Raw genomic sequence first — 17,173 nt, 5'->3', positions numbered from 1 at the left:
ACCTGGTTCCTTTGGGTGACATTTGTGGCGCTGTGGGCTAAACCACTAAGCCTAGGGCTTGCTGATCAGAAGGTCAGCGGTTCGAATCCTTGTGACGGGGTGAGCTCCCGTTGCTTGGTCCCAGCTCCTGCCAACCTAGCAGTTTGAAAGCACATAAAAATGCAAGTAGATAAATAGGAACTGCTATAGCGGGAAGGTAAATGGCATTTCCATGTGCTGCTCTGGTTTGCCAGAAGCGGCTTTGTCATGCTGGCCACATGACCTGGAAGCTATACACCGGCTCCCTTGGCCAATAATGGTTGATATGATGCAAAAGGACATGAAAATCCCTCAACAACTGATTAGTCCACTAAAGTAAAAGAAAAGAAAATCATGCCGTTCTCTCTCACCACCACCCACCCACCCAATGTCTCTCATTCTGTTGAAGCAAATGTCCAAGGTTAATGTTATTATCCCCATATTGCAGAAGGGTGGGCTGAGGCTGAGAAAGTAGTGGACTGTCTAAGGCTACCTGAACCTTGTAAATTTACAGCATGGGTAAGATTTGGACCAGGGACTTCCTGATTCATAGATCAGTATCTTAGCCACTGCGCTATGGGCAGAACGACATGCGTAGCCAGAACCTTGGATTTTATTTTTATAAAAGAGACTGCCTTGCTATCAGTGTGAATTCACTGAAGCACCAGAGCCAAGCAAAGCTCTTGCAGCACTTATACATATTTTACAACACACACACTCCTTTTTGGATTGCAGCTGGCATGCCAACATTCTTCATAGCAAAGGGCAGGCATACCTGCTAACAGGAAGCTATATATTAACGCTAACTAACATATGATGTATTATCTTTCTTTTAAGTGCACTTCCCGAAGCATTTAGTAAATACTAATTAATGCGCTTGCCACAAGATTAAGGGGAAAACTTTATTATAAATCAACAGGAGTCCTTTTTATATTAATGGCTATATTGCTGCAGTGTACAAAAGCACCCACAAGGATCAGTTAACCCAACATACCAGGCACTGCACATTAATTAAGACTTTGCTCTTTCTGCAAAGGGTTTGCAACTATCAGTAATATAAGGCAAGGTGGGTGACGATGCAAAAAACAGGAGGCTGTGTGGCTTTAATGCATGAACTCTATGTTGCTCGTTTCTCGCAAAAGTTACCGCTTTCCAAAATGGCAATGTGCCTATCCTATTTGAGGGCAGGTGGCTGGAAACCAGCTACAGTAAGCAAGTACCCAAAGTCTCAGGCCCTAGAATAGCATTAGCCAACTTTGTGTGAAAAGGTCATCTTGAAACAAACAAGGCTACAGAATCTGTGGTCCTCCAGTCTCCAACACTCTGATAGGAATTGGGAGTCCAATGCCAAGTGGAGGGTCATACGCAGGGGCGTAGTGAGGGAGGGGCGATGGGGGCGGTCCGCCCCGGGTTCCGCTCTGGGGGGTGACACTCAGTGCCTCCCCCCCCCGCGAATGAGCGAGTGAGCAGCCAGCCGCCACCCAGGAAAAAGCCTCGCTAAGTGGCTGGCTGCTCGTAGTGCACTTTGCTTCTTTCTGCTGTGGTGGAGGCGAGGGGGCGGGCCAGAAAGGAGCGTCATTGATGGCCACTGAAACCCCTCCCTGGCCCGCCCCTCTCCTCCACCCCAGCAGGAAGAATGGGTGACATTAAGCAGGGGAGCCAGAACAAGTGATTACCAGCTGCCCCAGCACAAAAAAATTTGCTTCCAAAATCTCTTGAGATTCCGCACAGAAAGAAGCAAAGCTACAGCCGCCCCTCTCCATGTGCCACTCACAGCAGAAGCCCTTTTTAAAAAGTCTTTAGGCTCACACCTTACCCAGCTGCCCGAGACACCTCTACAATTCACAGCGAGCAAAATTCCATCACAATAATATTTGGGGAGGGCATGCTGCTACAGCAGCTTCATATTCGATTTGATCAACCCCCGCCTCTCCCGCTCGATATCCAGTGGTATTTCTGTAGAAAGATATCGATACCCGCATTTCTATACATATGCAAATAATGGCAGTGCATTCTAGGTACCTTTCCTGGTCATATGCTTCCCATTTCTGGTCTAAAAAGAAATAGACTGCAGGAGACTCAAGCACCGAGCCTAGCCCGCAACATGTTCTCTGATCCCAACAAACCTATTCCCAATGGCAAACTTATCCAAATAATTATAATGCACTTCTCTCACGAGCCAAGACGTCACCAAGAGGTTCTTTAATCACCTCTCCTGCAATGGGTACAGCAAATTCAGCAGGCTCCTTCCTTATTACGTTCCCTAACCTGCTCACTGCCACGTGCCCACTGAGATACAGGGAAACAAGATTGAACAGATGATGTGGTACCTAAAGGAAGGCCTCTGCTTGATGTTCACAATGGAGGAGAGAGAGGACTGAACTTGGTTCATGAGACCGAGTCAGTGGGTAGAGCCAACGCTGTTGACCCTTCAGCTTAGGTGAAAGTACGCTCAGTGTTAAAAACTGGTTGGCAACCATAGGTCTAAAGGTATCAAAAAACACTTGTCCAGTCCTTACTTGCTACCGTAAGTTGTCAATTATTATAGCATCCACACACACCTTCCGTGAATAAATCCAAAGAGAAAGCAACCTGGTCCAAGCACCAAGTTTTTCCCTACCCCTGATTCATTTTCATTTAAAAGCCTTTATATACTACTTAATATTTTAACAAAACCTCCAGGCAATGTACCCTCTAAAAAACAAGCAAATATAGCATTAAAACAAGAAACACAACCTAAAATCAGTAAAATATACATATGAGCATATAAAAGCAAATTTTTAAAAGAAAAAACAAAACAGAAATTCCAAAGTAAAGAGGATCCCATCTTATGGGTCAGGAGAAAGCAGCCTTCACAAGGTGTCAGAAGCAACTGATGGTTGCAGCGTCATGTTTGGCAGGGGGGAGCACATTCCACAGCACAGGGTCAACAGCAAAAAATGCCCATTATCAAGTCACCACCCTATGGCATTATGTAGGATGCAGTGCCACAAGTAGAATTTCCCCAGATGATCTAAGTGATCTTATAGGTCTACACAGCGGCAGGCAGTCTTACAAGCAGAAGGTCTAACAGTTATTTCATTAGTAGTATCAGTAGCGGCCATTTAAAAAAACTAATTAATATTCTGCTCAGGTTTGCCTATACAACCCTAAATAATATCAACTTGCACCCTAAGAACAAACTATTTTGTTTTTCACACTGAGAAACTATAATAAACCAGGAAAAAAATGTATTCCCTTAGAATAGCACAATCACCAAAATATACATGAGTGTGAGTCAGTTATTCCAAAAATACTTTCCATGTGTGGCAAATCAGATATGTATGCTGCCACAACATTTCAGGAGAATTAACAGATCGGAATTCTAGATTATGCATGTACAAATATGGAAGGCTACAATCCTATGCACGCTTCCCTAAAAGTAGGTCCTGTAGAATATAGGATTTTCTTCTGAGTAAGCATGCAAAGGTTTCTCTAAGCAAACTGTTCAATTTCTCAGAACTTTGGATCGCAATTATAGTTGGCTTGGCTATTCATCTCAATAGAGCTAGGATAAGGCTGCTGATGGCCACAAACATTCACCTTTCATGAACAAATCCTAACGCTCAATGGACAACTCTGAAATGTACTGAATTTCACATTTTTTTCATTCATTCACAGACATCACAGCTGGGAGTCAAAGAGTTACTTTAGGTGTACCCGAGACACAGCACACACCCGAGGATTTTGAACACTTTCTTTCTTTCTTTCTTTCTTTCTTTCTTTCTTTCTTTCTTTCTTTCTTTCTTTCTTTTTCTCTCTCACTCTCCAAGAGACTGAATTCTATTATCAGAAACTGCTTTTGAAACTCCACTCAGTTTCCATGCAGCTGCTATTTGAGAAGTGTGAATGCAAAGCCCCCTTGGAGGCAGGACTAGTTTTGGAGTTCTTTGGACCCTGGCCCACATACATAATTTACCACTCTGAAGCCAGAAGAGTTGAATTTCAGTTTATTGCAGAAGCAATGGAAGCAGCATAAGGCCTTATCTGCACTAGATGCTTAAAGCAGTATCAAAATGGTTTAACAATCAATCCCTCTTCCTACTGAAATTTTGGTACCGTAATTGTACCTCTGCGAGGACAACTCTCAGCACCCTTTCCAAGCTATCTAAATGTAAAGAATTATGGTCAAGCCTTGCTATACTCTGCAGCAGTGTTTCTCAACCAGTGTGCCTCCAGATGTTTTGGGACTACAACTCCAATCATCCCTAGCTAGCAAGACCAGTGGTCAGGAATGATGGGAGTTGTAGTCCCAAAACATCTGGAGGCACACTGGTTGAGAAAACACTGCTCTGCAGATTCAGAGTTCACCCATTTCCTTCCTTGCTTGTGCTTTGCTGGTTGGCTGTAGCCATTTTTAGACAGAAGCCAGATTGGACAAATCGGAGAGCAGGAGAAATCAGACAAATCAATTTTTTGTTTGTCTCTCTTTTTCTGATTGGCTGCAGTCTTTTCAGGAAGAAACCGTGGAGGGGTGGGAGAGATTGGACAAATCTCCAAAATGTTCCCGTAGGAATCAATGGAAATCATGGACTGATTATGCGAACGCTCACCTAATGAATGATTTCCAAGGACCACATTGTGTTCTGCATGCAGGACCTGCATGTACTTTCCTATAAGCCTCACTGAATTCATTAACATTTGAGTATACATATATAGATTGGTCTGTAAACCATTTTTCCTGCTAATGGTACATACCAAAAAGGCAACCTCAGAAGAGCCAACACGCAAGGGATGCTTCCATCAACCAAGCTACCCTATTAATTTTATAACCGTTCTGTGGTTTGGAAACATGTTCTATATAAAACCATTCTGCTCTGGTCAGACCTCACCTGGAGTACTGTGTCCAGTTCTGGGCACCACAGTTCAAGAAGGATACTGACAAGCTGGAACGTGTCCAGAAGAGGGCAACCAAAATGGTCAAAGGCCTGGAAACAATGCCTTATGAGGAATGGCTTAGGGAGCTGGGTATGTTTAGCCTGGAGAAGAGAAGGTTAAGGAGGGATATGATAGCCATGTTCAAATATATAAAAGGATGTCATATAGAGGAGGGTGAAAGGTTGTTTTCTGCTGCCCCAGAGAAGCAGACACGGAGCAATGGATTCAAACTACAAGAAAGAAGATTCCACCTAAACATTAGGAAGAACTTCCTGACAGTAAGAGCTGTTCGGCAGTGGAATTTGCTACCAAGGAGTGTGGTGGAGTCTCCTTCTTTGGTGGTCTTTAAGCAGAGGCTTGACAGGCATATGTCAAGAATGCTTTGATGGTGTTTCCTGCTTGGCAGGGGGTTGGACTGGATGGCCCTTGTGGTCTCTTCCAATTCTATGATTCTATGTAAAATATATTTAATATGTAGCAAAACATAATTAAATCTGTGATCCTAATTCCACTTACCTGGGAGTAAGCCCAACTGAATTCAGTAGGACTTGCTTCTGTGTAGGCATGTGGAGGACTGCACTATAACTTTCCTAGTCTTCCACCTTCAAAAATAATTTCATCATCATGTGTAATTCTTTTGTAATGGGTTGTTTATTTATTTATTGAAGAAATCATTATGAAATCAGTACAAGTGGTTATAAAAATACTGCTTCTCATAAACTGAGCACCAGTATCAACTTCACAAGAATAAATTAATAGTGGCACTTCCTTGCCATCTATAAGGTGAGCTTTTAGACAGCCAAAGTGAAGGCTAGAAAAGCTAAACTCGTTTGAATCGTCTTTCTTGCTAAATTACAAATGGAACAGAGAACAAGAGCTTTTTTAAAGAAAAGAAATGTTGAATTCTTAAAAAACCCTAGCAACATGCAAATAATGTCATCCTAACTCACGAGTTTAAGAAGCATATTCCTGTAATTGTGCACAAAAGGCCAAAAAAAACAAGGAAAATAATAATAAATTAGCGATTTTTTGCAGCCTTTTAATCTCACCATTTAAACTCACATTGATATTCAGCTCCACATTAACAGCCCTTACATTCAAAAATAGACATAACACTATCATAACATTTCATGTTTCAGCTTTTTTAAAAATAAGAATGTCAAGAAAACGCTCCTAGCAAGTGTTTCCATCAATCACAGTTTGTGAAGTGGGGTGGGGTGGGGAGAGAAAGAAGGAGAGGAGAATCGAAAAGGAACCACAAATCTTTTCTTGCGTGGGCTGAGGGGAGGGTTGTGTTCCAGCTCCTGAGGAGAAACATTTACCAAAAGTTCTGTTCTGACTCCAGACAGCTGTGAATCCCTGGCAAATGAGAACAGGCTACATTTTTCTACAATAAATGTAGTTGCTTGTTGACCCATCACTTTTATAAGGATCAGAATCCTCATCCAAGAGTTTGGGGAGGGGGAGGTTAGAAGCGGGAGGGGGAATCCCCCTGCAACTCCCCCCTATTGGCAACTTTTATAGAGATGTTTAAGCTACTAGCAATTGTTTCTGGGCTCTGTAACTCAGCACTGGCATTTCTAAAATGTGCTCAGCGGAAGTCTGTGGAAATCCAAATGCAGGAAATATGAGAGAGACACTCAGTACGATCCGAAGAAAGTTTAGACAAAGGAAAGTCCGACTATGTTCAATGAGACTTATTGCTAAGAAGACCGCACACAGGGCTGATGTCTCAAGTGTGCAAAACTGTTAATGCAAGCCCCAAGGGTTTTAGAAGACACACTCCATTGAACCCAAGCACACCATGTGTCAATGGAAGGACAGGAGATCAGACCAGCATCACCACAGTCATTCAAAAGCATGCACACAGTTGGTCCCCATTGGTATTGGGCCCAAGGATAGGCAAACTAAGGCCAGGGGGCCGGATCCGGCCCAATTGCCTTATAAATCTGGCCCATGGACAGTCCGGGAATCAGCGTCTTTTTACATGAGTAGAATGTGCCCTTTTATTTTAAATGCATCTCTGGGTTTTTTGTGGGGCATAGGAATTCGTTCTTTTTTCTTTCTTTCAAAATATAGTCGTCGTCGTCCCCCAAGGTCTGAGGGACAGTGGACCAGCCCCCTGCTGAAAAAGTTTGATGCTGACCCCTGGACTATTGGCGGATTTTAATCATGGAGGCAAAAGTGTAGTTGTGCAGCAAAAATGACCGTGTTGTAGGAATCCAAGCAAAAGAGCTTACACAGCAAATATCAAGAGAAAGCATCTTTTACAACATGAGTGGGGGACCTTTAGACACGCGCCACCCCATTTGGTGGACTGCAGCTTTAAAATTGCTTCCCTGTCATTGGGCTCTATTGTCACACTAGTAAAAAAAAGGGGGGGATCCAACTACATGGTTGTCAAATTCATGTGACCTTTTTACATGCAAAGGGCACACCACACCCAGGATCACTGAGAAAGGGGTGAGGTATAACTGAAAAAATGGGTGGGGTATAACTAATACTAAGCTGAGTAATCCATAGCTGCCAAGTTATCCCTTTTTTAAAGGGATTTTCCCTTATGCTGAATAGGCTTCCTCGCGAGAAAAGGGAAAACTTGGCAGCTATGGTAATCTATACCAACGAAGCAGTGCTAAATTAGAAGAGGAATATTGAAGATTCAGGACAGACAAAAGGAAATACTTATTCACATGGCATGTGGTTAGAAACCATGTAATTTGCTACTACAAGATGCAGTGACAGCCACCAATCTGGACAGGTTTAAAGGGAGAGTAGACAAATTGATAAGGTTATCACCAGGGGCTACTAGTGCTGATGGCTGAAAGAACCTCCAGTATTGGAGGTGGAGTGGTTCTGAATACCACTTTTTTTGGGAGTCACAAGTTGCAGGGGGCTATTGCACTGAAGCCCTCCCAGCAGCACGTTAGAGACCAACTAAGTTTGTCATTGGTATACATTTTTGTATAAATAAACAGAATTTCAAATGTATAATTTTATGTCTGAAAACTGCAAATGTATAATAGGCACACTAAACCTAACTCTGAATGTTGTTAAAAAACTTAACCTGTAACCACTGCAGTCACCTGAAGATATGAATTGAGATAACAGACCACTAGGACACATAGCTGCCAAGTTATCCCTTTTTTAAAGGGATTTTCCCTTATGCTGAATAGGCTTCCTCGCGAGAAAAGGGAAAACTTGGCAGCTATGCTAGGACACCACAGTGAATAATGAGGAGAGTCCAAACATCATTAACAATGCAATACTATACATGTCTACTCTAGAGCAAGTCCCATTGTGTTCAATGAGGCTTACTCCCAGGTAAGCAGGTCTAGGATAAGCCTAAGAAGCAGGAGACTCCCCTATCTCATTGCTACTTACATTTTATTAGCTTTCAAGTTTAATCAGCATGTATGCCTCTAATTTCCAGTTATATCCAAATACCATACAAACTCATTTTAGAAAACCAATGGTCAATTTGTACTGAGGATATATTCAGTGAGTCAAAAACAGGGATGAGTAGCCACAACTTTCTACCAATAGCTCTGGTCTAATAATCTTCCTCGTTCTTACTCATGGAAATCAACTTCACAGGAAATTGCCAGCATGCAGATTACTTCCCCCTGGGTTCAAAACCTGTCAGGGTAAAAGATTAAAAATAACAAACCTGACGAATGGAATTAAAAATGAAACTGAAACATAGATGCTGTATATGTCCTACACAAAACTTGGCATGCAAAAAAATGCGAAGTACTTTTTATCTTAAGAATATCTATCATTTTACAACAGCATTACGGTATTATCTTCTAAAATCTGGTGGACCCTCAAGGTCAGGGTATAAAGTTACTACCCCAGTGATAACAGCCTCAACCCTTGTGAACCAAGAGAAAACATTAACAAAACAAAAAAATTCCTGCTGTGTTCGTAAGAGGACACCAAGAATCAGCAAGAATCAGCAACTGAAGGAGATGGCCAAAATCCTCTGTTGATTTTATTATATTATAACCATTGCCATTATATGAGTCTTACAATCCACTCCGAGTCTTCTATGTGATGGCTGAGAATGTGAAACAGCCATAGTAAAAATAACACCCCAAAATCCTGCACCTCCCATTCCATCAAGGACACAGGCCCTTCCTATCTTTTCCCCCCTTATGTTAGCTCCACTTATCTGGTCTGCTGTGAGAGTTATTATCATGTGATCAGTATTTCAGAAGATAAATAGGCCTTTGTTGAATTAAGTTTGTTCACATTTCAACCCTAAACCAACATCTGGTGCTCTCAGTGTCCAACACATTGCTCATTAACTTCCAGCACACACATTATTTTCTACCGAGACACACACCAGTGACTAGGTTGAAAATGCTGTGGAAAAAGAAATGCGCTGGACCATTTAGACTGTTTTTATACATAGCTCAATGGGCACAATGGCGCTGAATACAAGGCTGCTGCTCAATTGAAGTGTTCCACTGTCATCAGAAACAGCTGCAGAACCCCAGAGTCTGAAATGCAGTCTTCCCATTCAAGCTCATTTCTCCCATTGTTACTTATAATGTGATCTAAAGGAACATTTGCAGGATTTCATAGAAAGTTTAAATGTTGTTTGATGAGAGCCATTAGATATTTAAATCTGAAAAACGAATGGCATACAGTAGGCAAGAGATGCAATCACCACACACCTAAACTGGAGCAGAAAACTTCATGGCTATTATCCTGCTCTTGTTTGTGGCTAATATTTGTAATGGAGAATATGGCACAGTAATGTCAATATTCTTTTCCATGAGAGAGGGGCAGGGGAGGGGGAAGGAAAGCTCTAAACCCTCAGATGTTGGCCTCTTGTCCCAGTTCCACTCTATTTAAATTGAACGCAGGCTGGTTTGGAAAATGCCCAGAGAAGAAACATTTTATTATTTGTTATTATTTTATTTATTGATCTTGTTGGTCACTTTAATCTTGCTCAGGGCAACCCGAACCAAACACGCAGACAAAATCAAACAAACAAACCCACGGAGATACATTACAACCAAGAAAGACATTTTAAAAATCCCACCCACTTCTAAAAGGCCACAAATTAAAGGACAAGGGCCTGGTTATAAAGGAAAGCTCTTTTGCTTGACACTAAAGAATTGATGCTTTTGAATTTTGGTGCTGGAGGAGACTCTTGAGAGTCCCGTGGACTGCAAGAAGACCAAACCTATCCATTCTGAAGGAAATCAGCCCACTTGAAGGACGGATCCTGAAGCTGAGGCTCCAATACTTCTCATGAGAAGAGAAGACTCCCTGGAAAAGACCCTGATGCTGGGAAAGATTGAGGGCACTAGAAGAAGGGGACGACAGAGGACGAGATGGTTGGACAGTGTTCTCGAAGCTACGAATATGAGTTTGACCAAACTGCGGGAGGCAGTGCAAGACAGGGGTGCCTGGCGTGCTCTGGTCCATGGGGTCACGAAGAGTCGGACATGACTAAACGACTAAACAACAACAACAAAAGATATATAATGGTGGCGTCAAGCAAACCTCTCTGGGGAAAGCATTAGACAAATGGGGAGCTACCACAGAAAATGCCCGTTCTTGTGTGGCCACTCTCCTGAGCCCTCATGGAGGAGGCATATGAATAATGTATTCCATATCTATTATACTTTTATTTCATGGATTAGTGCAGTGGTTCTCGTGTTTTTTTCTCTGGGCCAAGTAAAAATTTGCTCATTTTTATTGATAAGAAATACATTGGAGAACAGAAAAGAAACAACTCCTAGCAGTGCTTAATTGTTAACAGAACACAACTACCTCATGATATGATTGTGGAACATCCAAAAAGCACAGTATAAAACAATGTTGTTACATAAGAACATGACTCATCCCCACACACTTGACGCTCTCGCTCTCATTTTGAAAAAAAAATATCTCTATATACTGCAAATAGATATATACTATACTAAAATATACTACATTCAAATGTTTAAATGTTTCTTTGATTGTCCTTAAATCTTCCCACCACACTTGCCATCCTCTCCTACCACATCAGTGTGGCACGCTACGCCCTTTGAAAACCACTGGATAATAGGGTAGCACCCTATTAATACAATTCACAATGGCATATAATATCTTCAGATTCCCTATCTGGCACTTTAAGTATCTTACTTGGTCCTATGGCAGAAATGGTGGAGTCCTCCAAGTCTGACCTTCTAACCCTTCCCCAGCGACACTCCTTCTCCCCAGGCCTGCTACACCCCCTCCTGTCTGGCTAGAATGCATAATTGAACTCTTACACTTTTCATTTTCCTGGATGGAGGATGGCTGAGTGTGTGTAGAAACATGGCTACTGTACAAAGATACAAAATTAACATTAGCTACTCTGAGCACTTTGGCTCTGGCCCCACCCAACCACCAGCTTGTGTCTTCTGAAAGATTGCCTCAAAAGAACAGCAGCCACTGGGCTGAAAAGGATTCCCCATCCTTGTTCTTGGCCCTCCAACTCCATGACTTAAAAAGCACCAGTGTTATCATAAAGAGTGAAGCCAAGCATCAGTAAACTCCAGAAAAATTGTTGTGCAGCAGGATTGGACCAAACAACCCATCACACAAAATCTCAAAACTCTCAAGTCTAGCTATGATTGCTGCGCAGACGTTGAAGCTGAAAGATAGCAATGAGATACTTTCAGGGTGGTGAAAGGAAGTTTAAAGGCCCCCGGGAATGGCTGCAACTCAGCAATAGTGCATACTGTATACATATTGCAAAAGTATACATGAAAAAGCTCCCAGATTCAGTACTCAGCATTTCCAGGAAGGGCTGGGAAAGACCCATAAGGGTCACTGAAAGTAGTGTAGTGTGGACTGTGAGAGACTGTCTGATTTGGTATATGGCTGCTTCCTATGGAATCCATGTCTTACAACCAGGATTTTGACTTTTCTTCTCTTCCCCTCTACTTACCCTTCAACTTCAGCTGAGTGTCAGTTGCTTGGCAGCTCACCCTCATGTTGGGGTGGGGGATGGAGAGTGATCAGAAGATTAAGAGCTTCTCAACCATAAAGTATTTATGTCAGTTGGATGTAGGTTAACTAGTGGCACTTGCAGAAATTCGATTGCTTATAATCAGTTTTCCCAGCATGGCAGTAGATGAAAATTGAATATGGAAAGGACCACTGCATTTCATCCGTTTACTTACAATGTGTGTGTGTGTTTTTTAAAAAAAAGAAGTTAATTGATTATAATTGAATTTCAAAGCAAGTGTCACTGGCACAATCAAAAAGTTAACTTCAAATTACAAAAATATCTTAAGGCTTCTGTCAGTTACCTTTATATTCAAGATGCCTTACTGAATCCATGAGTAAAATGTCCCACATTATAGAAAGTTACTTTCATGATGCTACATAACCCTTCTTATGCAAAATTTTTACATTTCTTAAGATGCTTCCAAATGCCATCTATATACTAAGCGAGACATTATTCCAAGCTGCCAGTTAATTAACACCTGTGTATAAGTTGCTTTCAGGAAGCAGGAGATATTTATCGTTGCATTTAAGGTGTTCCATCATAAACCCTCAAGGGCAACCGCTCACTGTCAGTTTATTACACTTGGGAATGACCAGAACAAAATGTATTCACTGGAAGATCAAAGCAAATATGCCTTCTCAGAGTCATTTTGCATACCAAGGCAGGGGAGACACTTAGAAAATTTATTAAGACTAACTGTGAACCACCAATGGCAATTCATAATCTTTGTGCCTATGCATTCTTATTTTACATTTAGTATTGTGCAATGTCCAATGACATGCAACCAAGCGTCTGCTAGCATGGTGAGACCTCTCCTTCTTTTCCTCCCCTCTGGAGTTCCCCTAGCACCCTTCCAAAACTTCCCTAGAAGCCCAGGCTCTCATAAAAGCATCTGGTTTTGTTCCTGGGCCCCAGATTCTGGGCTTTCATTTTTATACATGTATAGTGGTACCTCGACTTACGAAGACAATCCGTTCCGCGGCGCTCTTCGTAAGTCGAGGTCTTCGGATGTCGAAGCACCCATTCTGCGCATTTGCGAAGCGCGTTTTTGTGCTTGTGCGTGTGCGGCGAAAAGACTTCCGGGGTTGTTGACTTCGGAAGTCGAAACCTTCGGAAGTCGAAGCATTCGTAAGTCGAGGTACCACTGTATATGCCCCTAGCCTCCTAGAAAGAAAGGCATTGGGCAAAATGCTGAGGTACATTCTATGTGATTTCTGTGAAACGAGAGTGGTGTGTCCATCTTGTATATTTTCCAAGGTACTCAAGGATGTTCTATTATTAGACAGCAACAGCACTTGTCAGTGTGTTTGCATGCGCATGGGATCCCAATAATCAGGACCAGTAGGACAGAGTGCACTTCCCATTTATATGTACATTATTTATACAGTAATATCTCACCTTTTCTTCCAATGAGCTCAAGGTGGTGTACATGGCTCTCCCTTCCCCATTTTATACTCACAGAAACCCTGCAAGGTAGGTTAGGCTGAGAGACGGTCACTGACCCAAGGTCACCCTGTGAGCTTCATGGCTGGGTGGGGATTCAAATCTGGTATCCCAGCTCATAATCCAACACTCTTAACAATTACACCACACTGGCCTCTCAACATTAAGAGATTGTGTAAGCACCAATAAGAGTGGCCTAACAAGTCAAGGTGCTGGAGGAGACTCTTGAGAGTCCCATGGACTGCAAGAAGATCAAACCTATCCATTCTGAAGGAAATCAGCCCTGAGTGCTCACTGGAAGAAGCTGGGGCTCCAATACTTTGGCCACCTCATGAGAAGAGAAGACTCCCTCTAAAAGACCCTGATGTTGGGAAAGATTGGGGGTACAAGGAGAAGGGGACGACAGAGGATGAGATGGTTGGACAGTGTTCTCGAAGCTACTAACATGAGTCTGACCAAACTGTGGAAGGCAGTGGAAGATAGGAGTGCCTGGCATGCTATGGTCCATGGGGTCATGAAGAGTCGGACACGACTAAATGACTAAACAACAACAAGTCAAAGCAACCAGCCATGTTGGATGACCATAACGCTGACCATTCAGCTGCCTGAATGCCCCTCAGTATAAACTGGAAGTGGAATTTGATCTTCTCCCTTTATTTTATTTTTAATGCTTGTGATGAAGAGGAAAAAAAGCCATGGTGCGTTCTGTCCTTTTTCAGTAAGTTATATCAATAATGTCTTTCACTAACTGCATTAGAGAGCAATTACAGCATAATGGCTGTCTAAATCCATTATCGGCGTACACTTAACCTTTCAATATTTAAAGATAATACTTAATTTGAGTAAATTAACGGACTGCGCATGAGACCAAACATATCTATTTAGCTTCTGGTTTTCCACCAGTGATATTTCTCTTTAGATCACAACTCCTTCGATAAGGATGCTTAGTTAACAATGTTCTCCTTTGCACTTCAAAAGGAGGTTAATACAAGAAAAACTACAAATGAAATTCAGTTTCCTTATTAACTGCCGCATCCACCACTATCACTATTAGCATTGCTTTTAATCCTACAAATAATTTCTAATCATTAACAGGGAAGATTTGCATCTAATTGTCTACCTTCCTCTTCCTTTTTGTTAAACAGCTAATCATAAAAAACGCCACTGTTTCTAGAGATGAATTCACATCTTTTCATCTCCTTGCCAGGATATATAGCAACATTTTCAGAGAACAGCATTTTCAACAGAATGCCCAATATATTCAATATTTTCAGTAATGGGGATTTATTAATATGCTGGCTTCAGATATCTATTTTAAGCAACTATAAAGAGTGGTGAGAAAGAGTTGTTACTCAGCTGATAACTGAGCTGCCCATAGTATCTATCTGTCTGTCTATCTATCTATGCGTGCACAATAGACATTGTAAAGTGATTGTGAGTCATCATATGTGCCTATCTAATAACTTATATTCTGTCATATAGTGTGTACCTTTTGATTCACGGAGCTTGTGCAGAAGAACTGCTAGGCAAAAAACTTCTGAAGCCCTAGTACTGTATTAGATCTGATCTGGGAAACAAGACAGCATATTAAACCCACTTTAAACCATAGGTTCATGTCCTGATTTGTTCAGAATTCATTAACCATTGTTTACTGGTGAGGACATAACAGGACTTCCTGGTTTGTTTCCTAGGTTCCATGAAGGGAGGAATGAAGTTCCTGTGTATGGGTGCATGAGGCTCACATGTCTTTCAAGGTCCAGAGAACCCTGCATGGGTAATGGAACTCTCTCCTTCTTTCCCTCTAACTCTTTTCACAGTCCTTCCCATTCCCAAGGCAATATATGATCATTTGAGCACAGTCCTGTTAACTGCATCTTAGTGGAGGGTGTAACACTGCATTAACATGCTTTGATGGTGTTTCCTGCTTGGCAGGGGGTTGGACTGGATGGCCCTTGTGGTCTCTTCCAACTCTATGATTCTATTCTATGATTAACACTGAACCAGTTTGGTGCAGGTTTACCACCAATGAAGTGCTACAAAGCAAAGAAGCGGCTGTAAATACTGCTTTAGAAAGAGACTTTAGTTGGTATTTCCCAAAATGTTATTTAAAGGCCAGATATGAAAAGGAAAACAAAATATACACCTAATCATGAACTGTGTTGCAGTCTCTCAATTCTGTTAAAGAAGAACAACTTGCCATGTGGTTTCTACAGAGAACGGGGAAGCCTGAGAACGAACAACACTATAGGGTTCTCTGGGTGATTTTAAAGCAAATAAAAACTTATAAAGCAGTTGTTGTTGTTGTTGTTTAGTCATTTAGTCATGTCCGACTCTTCGTGACCCCATGGACCAGAGCATAAAGCGTAGGGTGGGTAAAAACCTAGAGCCCATGCTTAGTGCTGCTACATGAATAATTTTAAGATCTATAGAAATTGTTCAACAAAAATGACTGCATTTGGGAAGCTACCACTGCTCTGGAGTGGAATGCAGTGACTCAATGTTGGTTATAATGAAACACTGTACTGCAACTTTAGAAGTTATCAGAACCACACAAACAAATCACACAAACACTTCTGAAGACTTCAAAATCAGAAATAGTCTGAGGAACTGAATGGTCTATCCAGGTTTGAAAATTTGGTGACCAAATCTGCTAATTCAGGAAATTGGAATTTCGAGTGAAAAGCCACCAGAACAGTGGTTCTTCTATCAACCTGGAATCCATATATCGTCTCTCAACACAACCTTGCCCTTGACCTATCAATCATTGGCTTAACAGGCAAAGTGAACATCACATTTAACATAGTTAAGTGAAATATATAAGTTAAGACTACCAAGTTTTATGTCAAGAATAACAAACCTCTGATATAACTGGTCGTGAATTTCTGCTAAATATTTTTGGTGTGAAAGTACAGCGTGCATAGCCATCTCTGCTTGCAGTAGATTCCTCTTCAATCCTAGCATTTTCTAAAACTTTCTTTCAACCCAAGGTCCTCTTTCTTAACATATGCAGCAGACTGCTGCATTTACCAGTTACCCTGGGACTGCAGATCTGAAAGGAAGAGCCCTCAGTCAATAGCACTGGCAGACTGCAACCCAGGCCTCCCAGAAAGAACTTAGCAGCAATGGGAAGAGTAACCTGGCCTCATCCACCTGCTAGTGATAGTGCAGCTGCAAAAACCATTGCTTTCCTCTTCCCTTCAGATTCCCTTTCCCCCCTTTGTGCCATATAGATCAGACTGCGAGCCTATAGGAAAGGAAGGTCTTATCTTTTAGGAGCTGAACAGTGCTAAGAAAATTAAAGGTGCTTAGTTGCTTAGTAAATATTAAATCATCATCGCCATTGTGCTAGAGCCACAACTCAGCAGAAATTCTCAGTTCCATGCAGATATTTTAATGCTTGGGGGTTCTGCTGCTGTCTGCAATAATCTGTAGATCGGAGTGGCATCTCATATTGAATAATAGGATACCTCTGACTTCTCCTATACCCATGGCACAGGGAAACAGTTCTCTCTCAACTCCCTAAACCAAATTGTGATGATGGGCAATGAAAGTGCAGTAGCCACAAATATAATGGATTAGTGAGGGTCCATAGCCAGGGGGCATTCAACCCCCACAGGTCTTATTTAGTGGTTAAGATGTACCCATCAGACTCAGAACTCTTTACCTTCCCGGGACCTTCCAAAGAGATATCCCTCTACAGTTTGGGAATCACTCCTTAAAAAACAAGAACTAATTTTCATCCAGAGGGGGTAGGACCCTTCAGATACCACTTTAGATAAAAAGCTACTGGCTTAAACAGTA

General features: G+C 41.8%; 1 protein-coding gene and 1 non-coding gene across 14 annotated transcripts in view; both read right to left on the bottom strand.

Moving 5' to 3' along the window:
• TCF4 (transcription factor 4) overlaps positions 1-17,173 on the bottom strand; it is a 364,743-nt gene that overhangs the window by 317,562 nt on the left and 30,008 nt on the right. The window lies entirely within an intron of this gene.
• On the bottom strand, positions 1,671-1,808 carry LOC118077373 (U11 spliceosomal RNA). The gene has a single exon (XR_004691629.1). It is a non-coding gene; the product is annotated as a U11 spliceosomal RNA (small nuclear RNA).

Source organism: Zootoca vivipara, chromosome 11 (genome assembly GCF_963506605.1).
Source record: "Zootoca vivipara chromosome 11, rZooViv1.1, whole genome shotgun sequence".
NCBI classification, from domain to species: Eukaryota; Metazoa; Chordata; class Lepidosauria; order Squamata; family Lacertidae; genus Zootoca; species Zootoca vivipara.
This window is presented reverse-complemented; position numbering and strand designations above follow the sequence as displayed.